The sequence below is a fragment of the Ascaphus truei genome, chromosome 15 (genome assembly GCF_040206685.1).
Source record: "Ascaphus truei isolate aAscTru1 chromosome 15, aAscTru1.hap1, whole genome shotgun sequence".
In the NCBI taxonomy this organism is placed as follows: Eukaryota; Metazoa; Chordata; class Amphibia; order Anura; family Ascaphidae; genus Ascaphus; species Ascaphus truei.
The window spans coordinates 24,915,374-24,939,173 of NC_134497.1; the positions used below are offsets into that span (position 1 = coordinate 24,915,374).

The following is a 23,800-nucleotide window of genomic DNA, read 5'->3' on the forward strand; positions in this document are numbered from 1 at the left end:
ATTACCTTACACAATTTAGTATCATCAGCAAAGATGGAGACTTTGCTCTCGATCCCAACCTCAAGGTCATTAATAAACAGGTTAAAAAGCAGGGGTTCCAGTACCGATCCCTGAGGTACTCCACTCACGACTTTAGCCCAACCTGAAAAAGTTCCATTTATGACAACCCTCTGTTGTCTGTCCTTTAACCAGTTTTCAATCCAGGTGCATATATTATTACTGAGTCCAATTTTCTTTATTTTGTACACCAACCTCTTGTGTGAAAACGTATCAAAAGCCTTTGCAAAATCTAAGTAGACCACATCAACTGCATTACCCTGGTCTAAATTCCTACTTACCTGCTCAAAGAAACAAATAAGGTTAGTTTGGCAAGATCTATCCTTCATAAATCCATGCTGACTATTACTAATAATTTTGTTTTCCATTAGGTATTCCTGAATATTATCCCATATTAAACTTTCAAGTAGTTTCCCTACTATTGAAGTCAGGCTTACAGGTCTGTAATTCCCCGGGTGTGATCTAGCTCCCTTTTTAAATATAGGCACCACATCTGCTTTACACCAATCTTGTGGTACTGAGCCTGTGGAAATGGAGTCCTTGAAAATTAAATATAATGGTTTTGCTATTACTGAGCTTAACTCCTTGAGAACTCTTGGATGTATGCCATCGGGGCCAGGTGCCTTATTTACTTTAATTTTTCAAGTCGCTTATGAACTTCTTCCTCAGTTAACCAATTGGTCATTAATATGGAGGTTGTGGCTTCCTCCTGTGGCGCTACTATTGAACTTGATTCTTCCCTGGTAAACACAGAGGCAAAGAATTTGTTTAATACCTCTGCTTTTTCCTTATCTCCAATAATCTTCCTACCCATCTCACACTGAAAGGGTCCTATATTTTCTTTTCTCGGTTTTTTGTTATTAAGGTACTTAAAGAACATTTTAGGGTTGACCTTACTTTCTATTGCAATCCTTTTTTCATTATCCATTTTTGCTAATTTAATTGCCCTTTTGCAATTTTTGTTACATTGCTTATAATTCTGATACGATGTCTCTGTCCCTTTTGACATATGTCTGAGTGCTTCATCCAGCACTCATAAGGGTTAACTCAGGTGGAAGTTAGGTAGTCAGGAAGTAAGCTAACACCTGAGAGCCAGCAAGGTATGTAAGGATCTTGTTACCAGCAGTAGCTGGCTCTCTCAGACAAGAGCACATGGATATATGTGCTGCAAGACAGACGGATACAGCACACTACTTACTGCAGCCAAAGTAAGATTTGTTTCATTTGTTTCATGACTGCTTAAAAGACTCTGAAGGTTTGGTTATGGTTTAGCCAGCCAGACTGCTAGATAGGTCTGCTGTGTTAGTCAGTTTTTCTCCCAACATGGAGCAAGATTTATTTGTTTAAAGGGACAGTGTACCCGCATGTTATGTTGTAATGGAGAAATAAAGCCATTGAACGTTTTTCATTATCCTTAAACTACACGTGTGGACTGTTCCCTGACCTCGGCTACAGGCCGTCCTGCCACAAATGGTGTCAGAAGTGGGAAGTCGGACGGGCCCTGTATCTGAAGGGCCACACAAAAAAAAATGGAGAAATTTTTTCCTCAGTTCCTTGAGCAACAGCTCCAGCTAACAGAGAAGCAAGCTGAGCGACAAGCCTAGCAAGATGAGCAACAGGCACGGCGAGAGGAAAAGCTACTCCAACTGCTGGTCGAAGGCCGAGCCCCAGGCAGACCAGAGATTCCAAATAACCCACCGGTGATGCTGCATAAAATGAAGCCAACCGAATACCCAGAGGCATTCCTCCTCACTTTTGAAAGGGTAGCCATGGCCCACGGCTGGACAGTTGATCGCTGGGTAACGACTCTGGCTCCACTCCTCATAGGAGAAGCTCAGGCAGCCTACCAGGCTCTTCCAGCAGACGAGGCCATGGACTATCAGCAACTAAAGGCTGCTATTCTGGATTGCCTAGGCCTTACTCCAGAGACCTACCGTCAGCGGTTCCGGACAGTCAAATAAACAAACCAAGACAGACCCCGGGTCATAGCCCACCGCTTAATAGGCTTATGTACCAGGTGGATACAACCGAAGAAGCATACCCAGGCAGAGATTCTTGAACAGTTTGTGCTCGAGCAGTTCATACAGATACTGCCCCCCTCCTCCCGCTCCTGGGTGAAAAGACACGCTGCATTTTCCCTGGATTCAGCGGTCCGCTTGGTGGAAAACGTCCTTGGCGACGACACCCAACAAGATAGCTGGGAACGGTCTGTGCACACACCAGTTGCTTCCGGTGATGCTAGAGGCAGGAGAGCAGACAATCGAGGGGTCTACAACCCGCAAGCTCGGGAGATCCAGTCAACCCGATCGGAAGACCCTTTCCCATCTCGGAGGGTTCCTGGTACAAACTCCCGCAGAGACGCCCGTCCCAGGTCCAAGGCCATTGGATCACTCAAGGGAGGCCGCCACCCACAGTATTCCCCGAGAACCTGGACTCCTGTCACCCATCCGGTGGAGAGGATAACCCCACCAACCAGAAGGGAGGATCCCATCCAACAGCTGAGTGGTCCAAACACCAAGCCCCGTCGAGAGCTTCCGCTGACGACCGAGTTTACAGACTCAGGAGATGATGAGGTGGACTGTTCATATGGCAGAACCACTGCCACAGCTTGTCTCCGAGGGGATCACAATCCGTGGTTAGTCCCAGCATCTCTGGAGGGGAAAAAAGTAAAAGCCATGCTGGACTCAGGATCTGGAAAAACCCTGATCCTAGAGTGCCTAATTCCAAGCAACAGACTATTTTATGACTCTCCTTGGAATATCGAATGTATCCATGGGGATACAAAGAGATACCCGACGGCAAACATTCTACTGCGTATCAAGGATCAAGAGGCTAGTCTACTAGTGGGAGTTGCTCCCTGGCTACCTGCTCCTGTTCTACTTGGCCGAGACTGGCCCTACTTCGAAACATTCTTGGCCCCTACTCCTATGGAGCCTACTTCTCTGGTGCCGGAGAAGCCCGGAGACTTGTTCCCTTTTCCCCCAGAGATTTTCCCCCGTAGACACCACGTCCCAAAGACATGTAAACAGAGACGTGCGGAAAAAGAGGACTGGTTAAGAAAGGCTGGGACTCTTGGTAACATTAGTCAGCCCAAAGGATTGCAGGTCATGGCCCGGGATGACCAGGGTGGGGAACAGATAGATACGGGAATTTTGCCAGACCTGGATCTTCCTGACTTCCGTCAGAGGCAGAGGGAGGACCCAGCTCTGGCTAGATAATATGAGAAGGTGGTACAGGTCAACAACAAGATAATGGATGAAGAAGGTGTAAAAGTGTTTCCACATTTTGAACTGTTGAATGATATCCTATATCGTGTGAATAAGGTTACACAAACAGGGGAGGTCATTCGACAGATGCTAGTCCCTAAAGGGTTGATTAAAACTGTGTTCACCCTAGCCCATACTCTCCCATGGGGTGGTCATTTGGGCAGAGATAAGACCACGGACCGCATCTCGTCCCGGTTTTACTGGCCAGGCATACATGGTGACATTATGAAACTATGTGAGACATGTCCTGAATGCCAGTTAATTAGCCAAAAAGGACAGAAGCCGGCTCCCTTGGTCCCTCTGCCCTTGGTAGCCGTCCCATTCGAGAGAATTGGGTTAGATCTGGTTGGACCTTTAGAACCCTCTGCGAAGGGACATAAATTTATACTCGTTGTTGTAGATTATGCCACCAGATATCCTGAGGCCTTCCCTCTGAGATCAGCCACTGCTAAACAGGTTGCTCACAGGCTGTTAGAACTGTTCTCTAGGGTAGGACTTCCCCAAGTAATGTTAACTGACCAGGGAACAAATTTCATGGCAAAGTTAATGCAGGATGTCCTGAAGTTATTGGAGGTAAAATCCGTCCGGACCTCAGTCTACCATCCTCAGTCTGATGGATTGGTAGAGAGGTTTAACCGTACTTTAAAAACCATGCTTAGGAAGTTTGTGGATACTGAAAAGCGAGCTTGGGATGAACTTCTCCCTTTCCTGTTGTTTGCGGTATGAGAAGTTCCCCAATCATCCACAGGCTTCTCCCCGTTTGAGCTCCTATATGGACGCCAACCTTGGGGTATTCTCGACCTACTGAAGGAATCCTGGGAGGAGGAGCCCCCCCTCCAAGAATACCCTTCAGTATGTCATAGACCTTAGAAACCGCCTAGACATGATAGGTCGGTTTGCTAAGGAAAACCTCAAATCTGCTCAAGAACGTCAAGAAAGGCAGTATAACCGAAATGCTCGCTTGAGGGTCTTCCAACCTGGGGACTAAGTGATGCTACTACTACCGACATCAGAGAGTAAACTCCTTGCGAAGTGGCAGGGTCCTTTCCAAGTTCTCCGCCGCACCGGGGAGGTAAACTATGAGATCTCTCAACCAGGGTCCAGGAAGGGTAAACAAATCTACCACGTGAACCTCCTGAAACCCTGGAAAACGAGGAGATCGCTGTTCATCCACCCTCGGGTAGGAGAGACGGATTTGGGTCCGCAGCTTCCAAAGGGTAGTACGTACAATGACCATCAGGTTCCCATGGGGGGGCAGTTAACAACGGAACAAAGGTCAGACCTACTAGAATTATGTGACCAGTTCCCAGGTGTTTTTTCGGAGCTGCAAGGCTAGACTAATTTAGTGTCCCATAGGATTGAGACAGAACCTGGTGTAAAAGTACGGTCCCGTCCCTATAGATTGCCAGAGGGCCGAAAATACCTGGTAGAGAGGGAGATAATAGACATGTTGGAATTGGGCGTGATCGAGGAGTCCCACAGCGAATGGTGTAGCCCTATAGTGTTGGTCCCTAAACCAGATGGGAAGGTGAGGTTTTGCGTGGATCTGCGACAGGTAAATGCTGTATCCAGATTTGATGCATACCCAATGCCTAGGGTGGATGAATTGCTTGACTCGCTTGGTAAAGCAGAGTATATCTCCACCCTAGATCTCACGAAAGGATATTGGCAGATACCTCTAGCGGAAGAATCCAAATGCAAAACTGCCTTTGCCACCCCTCTCGGTTTATACCAATTCGTCACTATGCCATTTGGGTTACATGGGGCTGCAGCCACGTTCCAAAGGTTAATGGACAAGGTACTACGACCCCATAGAGCATATGCCGCGGCCTACTTGGATGACATTGTCATCTATAGCAGACACTGGCAGTCTCATATAAAAAGGTTAAGGGCAGTCCTAACGTCCTTAAGAGAAGCAGGGCTCACTGCAAATCCAAAAAAATGTGCCCTGGGTAAATCCACTACAAAGTACTTGGGCTATGCCATTGGGGGAGGGATAGTAAGGCCACTAGCTAGCAAGGTGGCCGCCATAAAGGAAGTCCCCACCCCACAGACAAAGACACAGGTCCGCGCCCTTTTGGGGTTAGCAGGGTATTACAGGCGGTTTATCCCCAATTTTTCAGAAATTTCTGCACCCTTAACAGATCTAACAAAAAAGAGTGCCCCGACCCAAGTTAAATGGTCTTGGGAGTGCCAAGACGCCTTTGACACGCTTAAAAAGTGCCTCTCAGAGGGCCCCGCTCTTCGGAGCCCAGATTTTAAAGAGCCCTTCATCATCCAGACGGATGCCTCAGAGGTAGGACTGGGAGCAGGGCTGTCCCAGCAATTTGATGGTGTTGAACACCCCATACTGTTCATCAGCCGGAAGCTGTTCCCAAGGGAAGTGAGGTATTCCGTCATTGAGAAGGAGTGCCTCGCTGTAAAATGGGCAATTGAGGCCTTGAGACATTATGTCGCCGGAGTACACTTCACCCTGGTCACTGACCATGCGCCCTTGAAGTGGTTAAACACCATGAAGGACACAAGCTCAAGGTTGACCAGGTGGTATATGGTCCTCCAACCCTTCTCTTTTGATATTCAGCATAGACCTGGAAAGGACCATGGAAATGCTGATTTTTTGTCAAAAGAAGGAGTGGAGGGTCGGGCTTCAGCCGTGTGGGTCACTAGCCACACACAAACAGGGGAGGTATGTGACAGAGTGAAGTCAACTCCTATCAGTTACGCCTGGGAGACATATGTCTGAGTGCTTCATCCAGCACTCATAAGGGTTAACTCAGGTGGAAGTTAGGTAGTCAGGAAGTAAGCTGACACCTGAGAGCCAGCAAGGTAGATAAGGATCTTGTTACCAGCAGTAGCTGGCTCTCTCAGACAAGAGCACATGGATATATGTGCTGCAAGACAGACGGATACAGCACACTACTTACTGCAGCCAAAGTAAGATTTGTTTCATTTGTTTCATGACTGCTTAAAAGACTCTGAAGGTTTGGTTATGGTTTAGCCAGCCAGACTGCTAGATAGGTCCTGCTGTGTTAGTCAGTTTTTCTCCCAACATGGAGCAGGATTTATTTGTTTAAAGGGACAGTGTACCCGCATGTTATGTTGTAATGGAGAAATAAAGCCATTGAACGTTTTTCATTATCCTGAAACTACACGTGTGGACTGTTCCCTGACCTCGGCTACAGGCCGTCCTGCCACACCTTCCGAAAAAGAGAATACCCCTTTAAATTAACTGTCCAGTCATAAGTTTTATCCCACCATGTTTCAGTAATGCCTATGATATCATACTGCTCCCTTGTAGCTATTAATTCAAGCTCCCCCATTTTATCTGCCAGGCTTGTTGCATTAGCAAGCATGCATTTAAGTTTTTTTCAGCCTGTACTATTATCTTATCTGCTCCTTCCTTTCTGCTCCCACTTGGTTTAGTCTTTAGAAGTTTTCTGGTATTATCTCTATTTACTATGGGCATCTCACTGCTTGTCAAACTTGCACTTGCCCCCATTCTACCTCCATACCACCTTGTATCCTCATCTATTCCATTTAGTTCATTATCTGTTTCATTCGCCTCCCCCCTCCATCCTAGTTTAAAATCTCCTCCAACCTTTTTAGCATTCTCCCCACTAGCACAGAAGATCCCTCTTCATTGAGGTGCAATCCGTCCCTAGAATATAGATGGCACCTCTCAGAAAAGGAGTCCCAGTGCTCTAAAAACCCAAACCCCTCCTTCCTACACCACTTTCTTAACCATGCATTAACCTCCCTGATCTCTGACTGTCTCCCTGCGGTAGCGCATGGCACTGGTAGTATTTCAGAAAATACTACCTCGGAGGTCCTTGCCTTAAACTTTTGGCCTAGATCCCTGTAATCATTTTTTAGGACCCTCCATCTTTCTCTAACTTTGTCATTGGTGCCAACATGTACCAAGACATAAACTTAACATGGCAAAAAAAAGAACTCCTCATACTTCATCCCAAACCTGGCCACACTACCTCCTTTGATATTACTGTTGGAAGTACTATCATTCACCCACTAGCCCAAGCACGCTGCGTAGGGGTCATACTCGACTCCTCCCTCACATTCAAAATGTTTCTAAAACCTGCCGCTTTCTCCTCCGCAATATTACAAAGATACGCCCTTTCCTCTGTTGCTCGAATGCTAAAAAGTTTGACTCTCATTCTCTCCCATCTTGATTACTGTAATCTCCTGCTGCCCGGCCTTCCTGCCTCTCACCTGTCTCCCCTACAATCTATCCTAAACGCTGCTGCCATAATCACTCTACTGTTTCCTAAATCTGTCTCGGCGTCTCCCCTACTGAAATCCCTTTCCTGGCTTCAGATCAAATCCCACATCTCGCCCTCAATTCTCCTGACTTTTAAAGCTTTACACACTTCTGCTCCTCCTTAGATCTCAGCCCTAATTTCTCGCTATGCACCATCCCGACTCTTGCGTTCTTCTCAAGAATGTCTTCTCTCTACCCACTTTGTATCTAAAGCCTCTCCCGCCTTAAACCTCTCTCACTAACTGCTCCACACCTCTGGAATGCCCTTCCCCTCAATACCCAACTAGCACCCTCTCTATCCACCTTTTAGACTCACCTTAAGACACACTTTCTTAAAGAAGCATATGAGTAGCACCGTAGATATTACTAGTCATATGATACATAAAGCTTGGCCCCCTGCAGACACACCTACCAGAATGCCCTCCTATTGTCTCTGTAGTTCTCCCCACCAATTAGATTATACGCTCCTCGGAGTAGGGGCTCCTCTTCCAAAATGTTACTTTTATGTCTGAAGCACTTATTTCCATGATCTGTTATTTGTATTATTTGTTATTTATATGATCACCACGTGTATTACTGCTGTGAAGCGCTATGTACATTAATGGCGCTATATAAATAAACAAACAAAAGATGTAGTGTTGCACACCTATATGATGCAAATAAATAGCAGTATACTTGTGTTTAGCACTGGTGCACCTGGTTCAGGGAAAAACCTAACTGGAGAAATCCTGTATATGGAAGTAAGAAGGTGATCCAGGGCACAGCGTATTTTAGCAAAAAAATAACACTGTGTTATGACAGAATAAAAAATTTTTTTGCTGAAATCCGCTGTGCCCTGGATCACCTTCTTACTGCTATATAAAGGCATATATACATATAAGTACTGTCTCACACTTTAATCTGGTCTGTAACTGTCTCATATGCCCATAATATATATTTTCTTTATCTGTGCACGCAATGTCTTGTATATAATGTATATCCTGTTCATTTATGCTACTGTATTTGTAACCATGTATTATTTGTCTGAACTCTGTGCCCAGGACATGCTTGAAAACGAGAGGTACAGTAACTCTCAATGTATTACTTCCTGGTAAAACATTTTATAAATAAAATAAATAAATAAAGTACTGAGCTGCAGTTGCTGCCCAGCTGTAAACACAGGTGGTGAGTATGAGTTGATTGTGTAACCCCTAGGGGTATAAATACTTGTTAGTGTCACTATTGCAGTAAGGTGAATGGTCTGAGGAGAGGATATGTCTGTCCTGAAACGCCACGTGTTTGCATATACCTGCTCTGATGCTTTGAATACAAAGTAAGTTACTTACAGAAAAGGCTCCTGTGTGCTTCCTGCACCACTTTATTTCTTCATCTTCTCTTTCCCGGAAGTGGAGACACTGACTACATCCAGGTCACAGCTCTGTGTCCTACTGCGCATGCTCACACTAAGGGGATCATGGGAGTTGTAGTTTTTAGACTTCAAAACGGATCACGTGTCACATACTGTGTAGATTAGAAACAAGACAGTAACATTTCCCAGGCACTGTGCTAGGGAAAGATAGTTTCTTCTGCATGTAGATGTGTATGCTCCTCCTTGTCCTTAATATATTTCAGTAAAGCTGCTTTAGTTCCTCCTTTTGGCCATTGTTGATATGAAGGAGGTAACCTGGATATGACATAACCCCTGAGGCTGTAACACAACTAGGGCCGTGCTTATAGTGCCGGCGACGCAACGTCTCCCGAAAACAAACGCATTGCACCGCTTGTGCTTATATTGCGCGGGACGGAGCAACGTCGCCGTCGCGAAAACTGGTAGACGGCAAAATTTGATTTTTCAAGGGCTGTCGCGTCACGTGACGGCCCTTGAACAAATCAAGTTGCCGGAATCCCGCGCCGGCCGGCGAAATATACAGTGGCGGCCGCCTTTAGCCTAAATCGGCTGTATCCGCGGCTCTCTGATAATCTCGGTCAGATGCGTTTTTTTTTGGTCTGGAGTGAATTGCGTTATTTTAGCGCTCGTGATATTAGCATTTTATTCTCGCTGTCTGCAATACTGCAATGCCGTCTAAAAACTCAGGGGAGCGTTCACGAGCTGTTGTCTTGGAAGTCTAATACATTCGCAGTTCAACCTACGTCAGTACACAGTTTGCGTGTGCGCGCGCAGTAATTGTAAATTTGCATATTTACAGTATACATGCATTTGCACTGCTGTACTGTATGTCTCATTTGAAAATTGTTGAAACGCATAGGCGTGTACAGTACTGTAACAGTGTCACATTTCGGCATACTGTATACAGCGCTCTCCCCCCGCTCGGACACACACAGGATAATTTACTGCACTGCAGGGTATTTCAACTTCTTATCTTACCATTCGTTTGAACATTCCTTTGAACGTGTGTCTTTCTGGTTTCAATCACATTCCTGCGTGACAGCAGATGATTACTGCGCATGCACCTGTAACTTCACCCACCACTGCTTGCTTGAGTGAGAGAGACCCAAAAAAAAAAAAAAAATGATTCGATTTTTTTTATTGTTATTTTCTCCACAAGCCTACAAAAACCATCTTGATATTACGATATCTGTGCTGTAGCTTTTGACTGCGAACCTGTGCGTTTTACTGCACATGGTTGATTTGTGTGCTTTTTACGTACTGTATTTGGAGGTGTAGGGATCAGATTATTATGATGAACTGCCTTTTGAAATTACGTCATTTCTTTGAACTGCTGCACAGCTAATCCTTCATGCAGCCCCCTCCCCCACGCACACACACAAGGCTCGCTCAAGGTTTTGAAACTCTTATCGACAGACACCTCCACAGAGTCATTCATTTTCTGAAGCTTGTCATTGTGTTTTTAATCCGTCCCTAGCCAAGCGTCACCTCACTACGCCTGCGTGTAATCCTCTTTGAGATGGGAGCTAGCTGATTACTGCGCATGACTCACCCAATTCCCCCCCCCCCCCCCCCCCAACCCTTTTAGGCTTTGTTTGCGGTAACGCTATGGAAAAATCCCTTCTCAAATTTGATCTGTAAATCTGATTTGCACAGCACTGTGAGAATTGAAAGTTAAAAAAACATTAACTGATTCATGTTGTTTTGTCATTCATTCTTTTTCTTTGGTGTACTGTAGGTGTGGGGGGGGGGGTTGTCAATGATTATGATTAGCATGAATGTAAATAAATATTTATTTTATTTTATCAGGAACCAAAAAATACAAATATAAAAATAATCATGAATGATACATAAAGCAGTCTTTATTAAGTTCTTCTGTCAGATGGAAATTGAGGGCCAGTGGATAAACATGAATAATGCACATTTATAATAATATTATTAAATAATATATAATTTATAATATATATATATATATATATATATATATATATATATATATATATATATATATATATATATATATATATTGTGACAAACAGCTTACTCCGGGGCTCCGTCGTTTGTCCGGGACTGTTAGAACACGGACTTTTAGGGTAGGTTAAATGATGAGACGTCACGTACTGTTCCTTTAAACAGACTATACCTGGTTTATTTAGTCCCAGGCACTGAGACTGCCACAGTGTAAACAGAAAACAAAGCCAAACAAAAAGCTGCTCATCTGAGCGATAACTTAAACTTAGATGTCCCTGACTCAGGGTTGGAAGTGGCTTGTCCACTTCCACCAACAAAATAAGTACCTTTGCAGTCTTTAGACAAATGAACAGAATGATTGAAGCTGTTTGGGAAAGAGGCTTCTCTCCCCTCTGTAACTCAGCAGCCTTCCAGCCTCCAGGCTCTTGGGGAGGGGGAGAGGAAACAGGAAACAGGTCTTATATACCTGATGCCTAAGCAGCATGACAGGTGACAGAAAACAGGCAGCAGACAAACTGTGGAATGGAGTGCATGTACCACGAGGCTGCCCTGTTCAGCTTAGACAGGACAGAAACTGTTCAGTATCCTGGGAGCCCTGTATATGGAATTTATTACCATCCCCTGGTTTCTGTCACAATATATATATATAATTTTATATATAATTTATATATAATTTTATCCGTCTTTATCTCTTCTTCCTCATTCTGTGTACAGTACAGTAGTTCATTGAGAGGACAGGTTTTGTGTACATCATTACTGCTGTTTAGATACTGTACACTTGACTGTACAAACAGTTCAGACTGTACACGACACCCCCCCCCCCCCCCTCTCTCCCAGTCCATCCTTTTTCCTGAAATGACAAGAAAACAAAAAATTAGTGCAGTTATGTGCGTACAGTATTATGGCATTATGTGCTGTGTAGTACTGTTAAACTAGTCTATACTGGAACTACTGTATACTGTGGCTACTGTTAAATACTTTGTAACTAGATGGCTGGTGCTGCTCTCTCTGGAAATAAATAAATGGATCAGTTACTGTACTGTACAGTAGGTGCATACTGTATTATGGCAGTGTACTGTATAGCTACTCCATATTGGACTACAGTATGCAGTTACCGTAGTACTATCAAACTAGTCTATACTGGAACTACTGTAGTCAGAGTATACAAGGAAAGAAAAAAACTGTGCCATACTTACCTGTATCACACTGTACTTACAATACTACAATACAGTACTTCAGTATACCATACTACCTTCCTGATGCTTGCCCATTACGCGCGATCACAATTGGCAACACAGTCGCAATATGGTCAATATATATATTGCAGCGTTCCACGGTGAGTACATCGTTCCAAAAACTCAATAAGCCTTTCACCAACTCATCCTTTTTGGAGGGTTTCACAACTTTTCGGATATGGTTCTTCAGCTGATGCCAGACCATTTCGATCGGATTGAAGTCTGGCGATCTGTCATTGGAAAAAAAGCACAATTAGTTTAAGAGATACAGTACACAGTAAAGACAGTGGGAAAAAATGATACACGGTTACCGCACTTACTCCGCTGGCGTCTTCACCCAGTTGATACCGCGATCAAGGATATGCGCTGTTGACGCGGTGTGCTTCGGATCGTTGTCCTGGTAGAAACGGTGACTATCCGGGAACTCGCGTGTGATGTATTCCACAATCTCAGGCACAATTTTGTCTTGGAAGAAAGCTTTATTCATGATTCCTATAACAAGAAAAGAAAAGTGCTCAAAAAACTGCACACTAGTACAGTACAGTGCATAAGGCTACATTATATTTTATATATTTTACCTTCAAAGATGACAATGCCTCCTGGTCCACGCCTAGAGATGGCACCCCACACAAGAATCTTCACTGGGTGTTTTGGCCGCGGCTTCATAGATATGCGACCTTTTTTGTGGAAAGCAAAGGTGGCAAATCTCTCCAGCGAGTGAACCCAAGTGACTTGAATCGGCGTTGAAACACCCACAACAATGTAACAGTGGTAAAACAAAATATTACATATAAAAACACTGTGAACAAATGATGTGAAACCAAAAAAATACTTCTCAACCTTCCAAGGAATATGCAAAGATTCCCTACAGATGCAGTCTTGGTCCGGGGTGGGAAGGGAGCGATGATTTCGGGAACACACCAGAAATAAAAAATAAAACAATAATGGTGCAGTATATTAACACATCATGGAATGTACTGAATATCTTGGCTCTGTAGAAATTCCTACTTACAGCAAGAAGAATACAAAAAGGCAGTTATCTGACACTGTCAGTATAGGTGGAAATGGGTCTTCAATCTGAAGGGTAGACTCGAGATCAGAGGGAACTTCAAAGGGAGATCATACGGATGGCATAGACTCAGGTCCAAAGGAGGTATAATGTGCATGGAAGATAAAAACGGACCAATGGTATAGATCGCAATAACAGTTTTTATCACACATAAACAAGGTTAGAAATGTACTTACAATAAGTACATAATCTATGTACACATAGAGGTATCGTGAGACAGTAGAGTGCTGGTCCCGTATGGTAAAACTGCTATACCGTCCTCCTGGAACTCCCGTCTCGCCGCCGATGGATGGCATCTGACGTCACTTCCGATCAACGGGTGACGACATCCGGTTGGGAGTAAAGAAGAAGTACCATTACTTCCTGGTAAACCATTTTATAAATAAATAATAAATAAGACGGATAGCGGTGGATCAACAGCAAACTCAGATGTCTTCACTTCGTGGGCAGCTGCAGCAGACTGACTAAACAAGCTCTACGTGTTTCATTGTACTTAGACAACTTCCTCAGGAGCAGATTAACATCCCTTGTGGGTGGGCCTTAATATATAGTGTGGATGATTACAAACAATTACACAATCAAATAAAAATTAGCATATTTAATTAATTAACACACAGGTTTGCCTTACAATCGGGCACATAACTCTGCGGTCCAAAAATGAAAAACAATTAAAATATATATTTTATTAACTAATAAGTAAGAATGAACTAAAATAAATTAATAAATAAAGCCATATTGCTACAAACTCATAACGGGGCAGGGAGAGATGACGAAACTGGAGGAGAGAGAGGGAAAAAGAGAACGGGCATTAATGTTCATAAAAGACTACCAAAGGCATAGTATTAAAAAGCAAATAAATACTTAAAAAAGCATCTATAAGAAAATATTAAGTAATAAATATTTAATACTGTAAGTAGGAATTTCTACAGAGCCAAGATATTCAGTACATTCCATGATGTGTTAATATACTGCACCATTATTGTTTTATTTTTTATTTCTGGTGTGTTCCCGAAATCATCGCTCCCTTCCCACCTCGGACCAAGACTAAATCTCTCCAGCGATACAGTAGACTTGTCAGTGAAGATGCAATCCTGGAAAGTTTCTCCACTGTCGATCCATGCCTGGGCCTGGACCAATCTCTTGATTTTGTTAATGTCCCTTATCATGGGGTACGCTCTGTAATGGCAAGGAATAAATAATTTTAGCGGTACAGTACAGTTCCTTAAACAACACTTTTACCTTCTGTACTGTCCAGTACTAACCTCACACGTCCATATTTCCATCCAATTCTGCGTCTCATCTTCTTTATGCTGGTCTCAGATACAGTCAGATTGTGATTTTCCTGCAGAGTGTATTTGACCCTTAATGCACTCTTCTCATCATTCTCCTCACTTATTTTGCCGACCAGAAGAGTTGTCTCCCTACAATGTACAGAAAAACAATCCGGTAAATTACAGCGCAGTAGGCCACAAGCACAGCACATCATTTGGTGTAAAAATAGTATACAATGAGATATTGTTCTATTAATATGCAATAATATAAACAATATACTGTATATACTGTTGCTATATAAATATACCGAAATAACTATAAAATTAGATACAGTAGATCTACAGTACAAAATATATTGTTCTATTAATATTCAGCAATATAAAAGATATACAAAATATACCGAAATAACTATAAAATTAGATTCAGTAGATCTACACTACACAATACATTGTTCTATTAATATGCAGCAATATAAACAATATACAGTATATACTGTTGCTATATAAATATACCGAAATAACTATAAAATTAGATACAGTAGATCAACAGTACACAATATATTGTTCTATTAATATGCATAACGAACTAAGGAGAAGGGGGGGAAAGGGAGACCCTCGCTACTGCTGGGCTGGAGATGACTGGAGTGGAGGTGCTACTATCAGGGGGAATAATGATACGACAACAACAAAAGAGCAAGAGCCCCAAGGAGATCACTCAACCACTAGTTATAGGCTGGTGTACTACAATGATAGTGTTGAAAGAGAGTGAGTGAACCATAAAATATATATAAACATACAAATAAATTGTCCCAGGCGCTGTGAATAAAGTCCAATGAACCCCAATACCATGAGCCAATTGGGCAGTCTTTAGTATGGGCTTCCTATGCCAGATAGATGATCCTGATAGTTGGTGGACAGGCAGGGATGTTGTCTTATCTGATGTTATGATGTCTCTGAAATCATAGAAAAAAAGCAACAGGGCACGCACATGGCGTGGTATGGATTTTCTCAATCACCCCCCTGCCTAGAGCCCTGAAATCCTACTTACAGGATGAGGGCTCTCGAGTACAGTTGAGAGAATCTGTGCCTCACGTCTCTGTCCCTCACAGCATCTCACGGATCCACGTGGTCTGGTCTGCAGGGGTCCCCTCACTCAGCGATGATGGTAGCAGGGATGGTTTACTCCAGCGCTCCCACAGATGATTGCGTGTGGGGGGAGGGGGGGGGTTTAGAGACGGGGGAAAATATGGAAATATACTAGTGTGATAACGTACAGGGTATTTATTGACATACAACTATGATGAAATCACACTTACAATATAAAAGGTTTGCGAGCTCCGCTCACAATGCCGTCCGCAGCCTGTGTAGATCCTAATGCTGCTAAGGGAACGGTCTCCACGCGCTGCACTCGATTCCAGAACTCGAGTGACGTCAGCAGTGGGGCAGACCGGAACTCTCCTCACACTAGGAACTACGGGTGCCCGGGCAGCTCAATTCACTAGGCTCCTCCTCCCTACGCGTTTCGTGACGCGTCTCCCCTCGGCCTTAATATCGATTTCGACCTTGGGTGCCGGAACACGAGAACTGCTCACTGTGTACAAACATCTAGCGCAAACACACAGATTTTATTCTATCATAGGCAAGGACTTGGGTCAGCATGCTCACCATGCATGTGTACACCCTTAACTATGCAAATTACGGAACGCGTCATTACTAATTAGAAGACTGCTTACCCTATATATACTGAGAGCACTTTCAGTGCCTCTTCCCAGCCTTGACAAAGCAGTAACTAGCGAAACGTACATCGGCGATTGATGACGTCATCACGTCATAGGGGCGGGACATGCGCATGCGATCGGAGCGCTTTCTATCCCCAGCAGCCCTCGATATGGGGCTCTGCTACTGCAGCATTTTGTTAATAGATTTTTAGTACAGACACACCTCAGGCTGATATTTTGAGCACCCGCTATATAGCTGAAGGTGCCCGGGCATGCTTTAAGAGGTACGTCTGCTATCTAAGGACGAATGAACTCCGTGACTTGTACATATTCCATGTTAACAGGCACTACTTGTGTACTGTGATAGGAGCCACGGACTTTGCCTTTCACACTGATTGGATGCATATACATGTTCCAGGCTAACAGACACAATTGTGATTCTCATGATTTTCATGTTAACAGGCACTACTTGTGCACTGTGATAGGAGCCACTGACTTTACATCTCATACTGTCAGGATGCACACATGAACATATGTTTCACGCTAACTGGCATGATTGGTGCACCGTGAGAGCAGCAACTACTCTGCCCTCCACGCTGTCTGGATATATGCACTGGTACTGCAGGGTCTTAACCCGTTGATCTCCACATGGTAACAGGCACTACGTGTGTACTGTCATAGCATTTACTGACTCTTGGACCTATGCAATACAGGTGGCTACCGTGTTCATGCATGTGTGAACATATGTGATTACACTCCTGGCGTAACCTACTGCAAACATCACTCCACACATATTGTGGGCCTGTTTCAAAAACTTATGGTTAGCCTGATATGCTATATATGTGCACCCTAGGAGACTAGACAGTACTCCCTATATAGGACTGCTCATATACAGGATCCTAACGTGTATGTATGCACTACATGTATACAGGAATGACTGGCATCTGACATCATACTGACCTTCACACCATTGGGTTTTATAGTTATTCACTGTGACTATTTACCTCTACACGTAACAGCCCACACCACTATCTCAGGCGCACCACTTACCATATACTGCGGTGGTGTCCCCTAGCACTCTAGGTAATGGATGTCAGCCATTATTAGGCCCTGTAAGAGTTTAGATAGCACAGTGATTTTCATTTTGGTTCATCCGTCCTTTATTTTAAATTCGTTATATACTGGCTTACCATAGTATCACACTGGACTCACAGCGTTCCCCCATATTTTAACTTTCTGAGTTACGACTCTATTAAACATATATATTTTATGGTTCACTCACTACTCTCTTTCAACACTATCATTGTAGTACACCAGCCTATAACTAGTGGTTGAGTGCTCTCCTTGGGGCTCTTGCTCTTTTGTTGTTGTCCTATTAATATGCAGCAATATAAAAGATATAAATATACAGTTGCTATACTGTATAAATATACCGAAATAACTATAAAATTAGATACAGTAGACCTACAGTACACTATTACAGTACACTAGTAGATCTACAGTACAATATTTTATAAAAAATTTTTTTTTCGTTATATAAATATACTTACGCGTTAGTTACTGTTGGTGTCCTTTTGCGTTCTCTGTTTTTTCCGTGTGCATGATAGCTCACGGTGGTTGCTGGCACAACGAGGCCAGAAGTAGCTAACCAGCATTGGATATCTGCAATTCGGTGTCCGCTCGTTTACATCTCCTTAATTCGCATGCTGAGCTCCTTTGAAATCTTTTTAACAGGCATTGCTGAGAGTAGAAAGAAATACAAACACAAGAATGTATATTCGATGTTTAGTCCATGTGTATTCAATGTGCAGTGAATCCACAAAATGGATGGTGTATTTATACGTTAATGACTCACATTAGAGTATGCCCACTTTCAACACCTTTACCTCGTCGCCATGCATAAAAGGTTACACACTTTGCATAACCCACCACTCGATGATCCTTATCTGAACTTGCCCTTGTCCAGATACTGCATTGTGTCATCTGCTTCCATGGATCAACCCTGATTCTATGGACGCAAGAAGCCACTCACCTCTGCCGTGCCTGTCACACAGATAAAGCGAAAGGCGGCAGCCATTTCCACGCCAAGGCCAAAGCAACAGGCTAAGGCCAATAAAGAAAACCTTCTGCTGACTCCAAAGGCTAATGGTTTAAATAGACGTCAGCCTTATTATGTCAAGAAGAAATACGGTGATGTACACTCAACGCAAAACAAATGGCAGCCAACCCATTGAACCCGCAGACCACTTCATCCAATACAGGGAAAAGGGAGACCAAAAAGCGCACCAGCACAAACGGAGCAGGAAAAAACCAGAACAAAAAAATGATTAAAAGGGCACTTTAATGTGGCAAAAGACCCATCCAATGCATTTCGAACGTCGCAGCGTTCTTTTTCAAGGATAAAACACAATGTGATAACATCCATTATATACCCTCTTACCTGTGGGCCATTTCGCGCCAAAAATCAGAACCTGATGACGTCATAACAGAGCGACTCAGTGCCGATCTAAGGGCAAAAGGAAGTACCAAAGGCAGTGTGGCCATTTTGGATGTGGGCAAACATAGGAACACAATAACAAAGCTTTATTGACCATTCCAGCAGAACAAAATACATTGCTGCTAACTGGACAAGCATATTTAAACGAAATAAAGCTATATTAAACTAAACTAATGCTTAATAAAGGGTACTATTATATCAAGGAAAAACATGAACAAGGTGGATTAAAAAACTAGCTGTGTTGCAACTAAGTTATATACAAAAAAAAGTTAAAAATAAAAACCTCTAGACATGATTAAAAAAATGTGCAAGAAAAGTAAATTTAAAGACATATTACACATACATACTGCATAACACAGATTGTGTACCTAAATCATAGGAACCAGGGAAATACAACCATTATAAAATATGAAGTATTATCCACAAGATACATCAAAGAACAATTTAAGCTTACATATTAGCATAATATTTGCATGATAAGGCATAGGTTCAAAGGTTATAATGACAAGAATATAATGACAATTGTCTTATTTAATCTGTATTACCAACTAATTACACCATAATACGTCTATCACAAAAATGTTTACAAAAAATGTGTTAGTTGCCAGTCAATGTTCAAGCCCATAGGGAAGCGCGTTTGGAGAGTGAAGATCCAATACGCCTCCCTACGGTCCAGAAGGTTGATATGATCACCTCCTCTAGATTTAGAAATAACTGATTCAATCCCCAAAAAGGAAAAATTATTAATTCCTCCCTGACCACATTCAGTGAAATGTTTTGAGACTGGATGATTAGTGTCTCTCAATTTTATGAGCCTTAAATGCTCTAACATCCTGACCTTAAGGGCTCTAGTCGTCCTCCCCACATACCTCTTGCCACAACCACATGTTATTAGATAAATCACAAATTGACTTTTACAATTTATAAAACTGTTAATCTTAAATTCCTTATTTGGTAATATATTCACACCATGTGGCGGTGGCAAGGCAAACTGGAAAAAACTTTTGGCAGGCTTCATGTGTTTACATGCACTACAAGAGCCACATTTGAAGGAACCCCTAGTGATAAAAGTTTTTTTGAGACCAGAAGATTTGAGTTCACTTGGTGAAACATGAGATCCAATTGTTCTCGCTCTACGATATACAAAAGTAGGACCAGAATCCACATATTTTTTAAGGACAGGGTCCATGGATAAGACATTCCAATGTTTTGAAATTATAGAGTTTACTTTTCCACTTTGTTTACTAAATTGTGAAATAAAAAGAGGACATTTGTTTTTTGATTCTGTCAGTCCATGTGAGTCCTGTTTAATACCAATTGTCTTAACATTGTTAACAAGGCGAGAATCTTCAATTGGATGTGTGGGCAACAATGATGCTCTCTCTGTATGTAATGCATTTTCAAATGCAATTGCTAAATGTGATTTGGGGTATCCCCTTTCCAAAAATCTCCTTGTAAGCTCCTCAGACTGAGAAAGGAAACCACTCATAGTGGAACAATTCCTTCTCAGTCTGAGGAACTGTCCCCTTGGTATGGCCTTTATGACATGGGATGGGTGGCAGCTGTCCGCCCTAAGAAAGGTGTTCCTGGCATTTTGCTTCCTATAAACATCCGTTTGGATTTTTTTGTCTATGTCTACAAATAATTGTAGATCCAGAAATTCAATGTGATGGAAATGAAAATTTAATGTAAATCTTAGATTATAAAGATTATTATTAAGATAAGATACAAAAGTGTGAAGTGTAGTGACATCCCCCCTCCAAATAATAATTAGGTCGTCCACAAATCTTTTATAAAAAACAATATTGTGACGAAATAAATTAGTGCTCGAATAAATAAAAAGTGCTTCCCACCATCCCATAAATAAGTTCGCAAAAGAAGGAGCAAAACTTGTACCCATAGCAGTGCCAATAAGTTGCAAATAAAACTTACCATTAAATGTGAAAAAGTTGTGCGTGAGTAAAAAGTGTATAGCGTCCAAAATAAAAGCCGATTGAAAGATTGATATTTCTGGTATCTCAATAAATTGGCGGACCGCTGCCAAACCATGGTCATGTTGTATAACAGAATACAGAGAGGTAACATCAAGTGTTACCCACAGGTAATCATTACCCCATTTAACATTTTTGATCTGATAAAGAAGATCACCAGAGTCCCGTATAAATGAGGGCAATTTCCTAACAAATGGCTGAAGAAAACCATTAACATATCTTGACAGACCATCTCCCAAAGATCCAATACTAGAGACAATGGGACGACCTGGAGGGTCGACCAATGTCTTGTGGATCTTTGGGAGATGGTGGAAGATAGGAATAATGGGATGAGATGGAATAATGAATTTAACCTCGTCCTTCGACAGAACTTCCATAATAACACCTGAGTCAACCAGTTCTACAAGGAACTCCAAGAATTGCGGTGTGGGGTCGGCGGATAGTACACGATAGGACCGGCCATCATCCAGTTGGCGTAATGCCTCCCTGATGTAACCGTCTCTGCCCTGCACCACCACCGCACCCCCCTTGTCCGCACTCTTAATGACCAATGCAGAATTATTTTTCAAAGATTTTAAAGCTAAACGCTCACTTTGATTCAAATTGTCATGATCTATATAGGATAGAGAAAATCCCTGAGCTAGAAGACGAAGGTCTCTTATAACCAGATTTTCAAACAGAAATTGACCCTCTGTCCCCTCATCCGACTCTGTTCCTCCGGTATCTATTGCTTTACATACATTTAATGATTTTTGTACCCTGCAAGATATGAATGATCTTTTATCTGAACAGACGGTTGATGATGTTAATATTCCTACATTTTCTGAATGGAATTCAGGCCTAAAAAGGAGTTCTGTGTTCTACCCCACTCATGTCAAGGGTCAATTTCTGACTATGTTTGAAAATCTGGTTATAAGAGACCTTCGTCTTCTAGCTCAGGGATTTTCCCTATCCTATATAGATCATGACAATTTGAATCAAAGTGAGCGTTTAGCTTTAAAATCTTTGAAAAATAATTCTGCATTGGTCATTAAGAGTGCGGACAAGGGGGGTGCGGTGGTGGTGCAGGGCAGAGACGGTTACATCAGGGAGGCATTACGCCAACTGGATGATGGCCGGTCCTATCGTGTACTATCCGCCGACCCCACACCGCAATTCTTGGAGTTCCTTGTAGAACTGGTTGACTCAGGTGTTATTATGGAAGTTCTGTCGAAGGACGAGGTTAAATTCATTATTCCATCTCATCCCATTATTCCTATCTTCCACCATCTCCCAAAGATCCACAAGACATTGGTCGACCCTCCAGGTCGTCCCATTGTCTCTAGTATTGGATCTTTGGGAGATGGTCTGTCAAGATATGTTAATGGTTTTCTTCAGCCATTTGTTAGGAAATTGCCCTCATTTATACGGGACTCTGGTGATCTTCTTGATCAGATCAAAAATGTTAAATGGGGTAATGATTACCTGTGGGTAACACTTGATGTTACCTCTCTGTATTCTGTTATACAACATGACCATGGTTTGGCAGCGGTCCGCCAATTTATTGAGATACCAGAAATATCAATCTTTCAATCGGCTTTTATTTTGGACGCTATACACTTTTTACTCACGCACAACTTTTTCACATTTAATGGTAAGTTTTATTTGCAACTTATTGGCACTGCTATGGGTACAAGTTTTGCTCCTTCTTTTGCGAACTTATTTATGGGATGGTGGGAAGCACTTTTTATTTATTCGAGCACTAATTTATTTCGTCACAATATTGTTTTTTATAAAAGATTTGTGGACGACCTAATTATTATTTGGAGGGGGGATGTCACTACACTTCACACTTTTGTATCTTATCTTAATAATAATCTTTATAATCTAAGATTTACATTAAATTTTCATTTCCATCACATTGAATTTCTGGATCTACAATTATTTGTAGACATAGACAAAAAAATCCAAACGGATGTTTATAGGAAGCAAAATGCCAGGAACACCTTTCTTAGGGCGGACAGCTGCCACCCATCCCATGTCATAAAGGCCATACCAAGGGGACAGTTCCTCAGACTGAGAAGGAATTGTTCCACTATGAGTGGTTTCCTTTCTCAGTCTGAGGAGCTTACAAGGAGATTTTTGGAAAGGGATACCCCAAATCACATTTAGCAATTGCATTTGAAAATGCATTACATACAGAGAGAGCATCATTGTTGCCCACACATCCAATTGAAGATTCTCGCCTTGTTAACAATGTTAAGACAATTGGTATTAAACAGGACTCACATGGACTGACAGAATCAAAAAACAAATGTCCTCTTTTTATTTCACAATTTAGTAAACAAAGTGGAAAAGTAAACTCTATAATTTCAAAACATTGGAATGTCTTATCCATGGACCCTGTCCTTAAAAAATATGTGGATTCTGGTCCTACTTTTGTATATCGTAGAGCGAGAACAATTGGATCTCATGTTTCACCAAGTGAACTCAAATCTTCTGGTCTCAAAAAAACTTTTATCACTAGGGGTTCCTTCAAATGTGGCTCTTGTAGTGCATGTAAACACATGAAGCCTGCCAAAAGTTTTTTCCAGTTTGCCTTGCCACCGCCACATGGTGTGAATATATTACCAAATAAGGAATTTAAGATTAACAGTTTTATAAATTGTAAAAGTCAATTTGTGATTTATCTAATAACATGTGGTTGTGGCAAGAGGTATGTGGGGAGGACGACTAGAGCCCTTAAGGTCAGGATGTTAGAGCATTTAAGGCTCATAAAATTGAGAGACACTAATCATCCAGTCTCAAAACATTTCACTGAATGTGGTCAGGGAGGAATTAATAATTTTTCCTTTTTGGGGATTGAATCAGTTATTTCTAAATCTAGAGGAGGTGATCATATCAACCTTCTGGACCGTAGGGAGGCGTATTGGATCTTCACTCTCCAAACGCGCTTCCCTATGGGCTTGAACATTGACTGGCAACTAACACATTTTTTGTAAACATTTTTGTGATAGACGTATTATGGTGTAATTAGTTGGTAATACAGATTAAATAAGACAATTGTCATTATATTCTTGTCA

At 42.3% G+C, this 23,800-nt stretch overlaps 2 protein-coding genes across 3 annotated transcripts in view; both read right to left on the reverse strand.

Moving 5' to 3' along the window:
* The window catches only part of LOC142466363 (uncharacterized), a 790,214-nt gene extending 781,232 nt beyond the window's left edge, over window positions 1–8,982 (reverse strand). Inside the window, exon 1 of the mRNA XM_075571215.1 lies at window positions 8,925–8,982. The gene's annotated coding sequence lies outside the window, so the exon portion shown is untranslated. The remainder of the gene's footprint in view (window positions 1–8,924) is intronic.
* The window catches only part of LOC142466692 (uncharacterized), a 308,558-nt gene extending 299,552 nt beyond the window's left edge, over window positions 1–9,006 (reverse strand). The window contains exon 1 of one of the 2 annotated variants that reach the window (XM_075571998.1): window positions 8,925–9,006. The gene's annotated coding sequence lies outside the window, so the exon portion shown is untranslated. The remainder of the gene's footprint in view (window positions 1–8,924) is intronic. The other variant, XM_075571995.1, reaches the window with a different exon arrangement.
* Window positions 9,007–23,800: the final 14,794 nt, after the last annotated feature.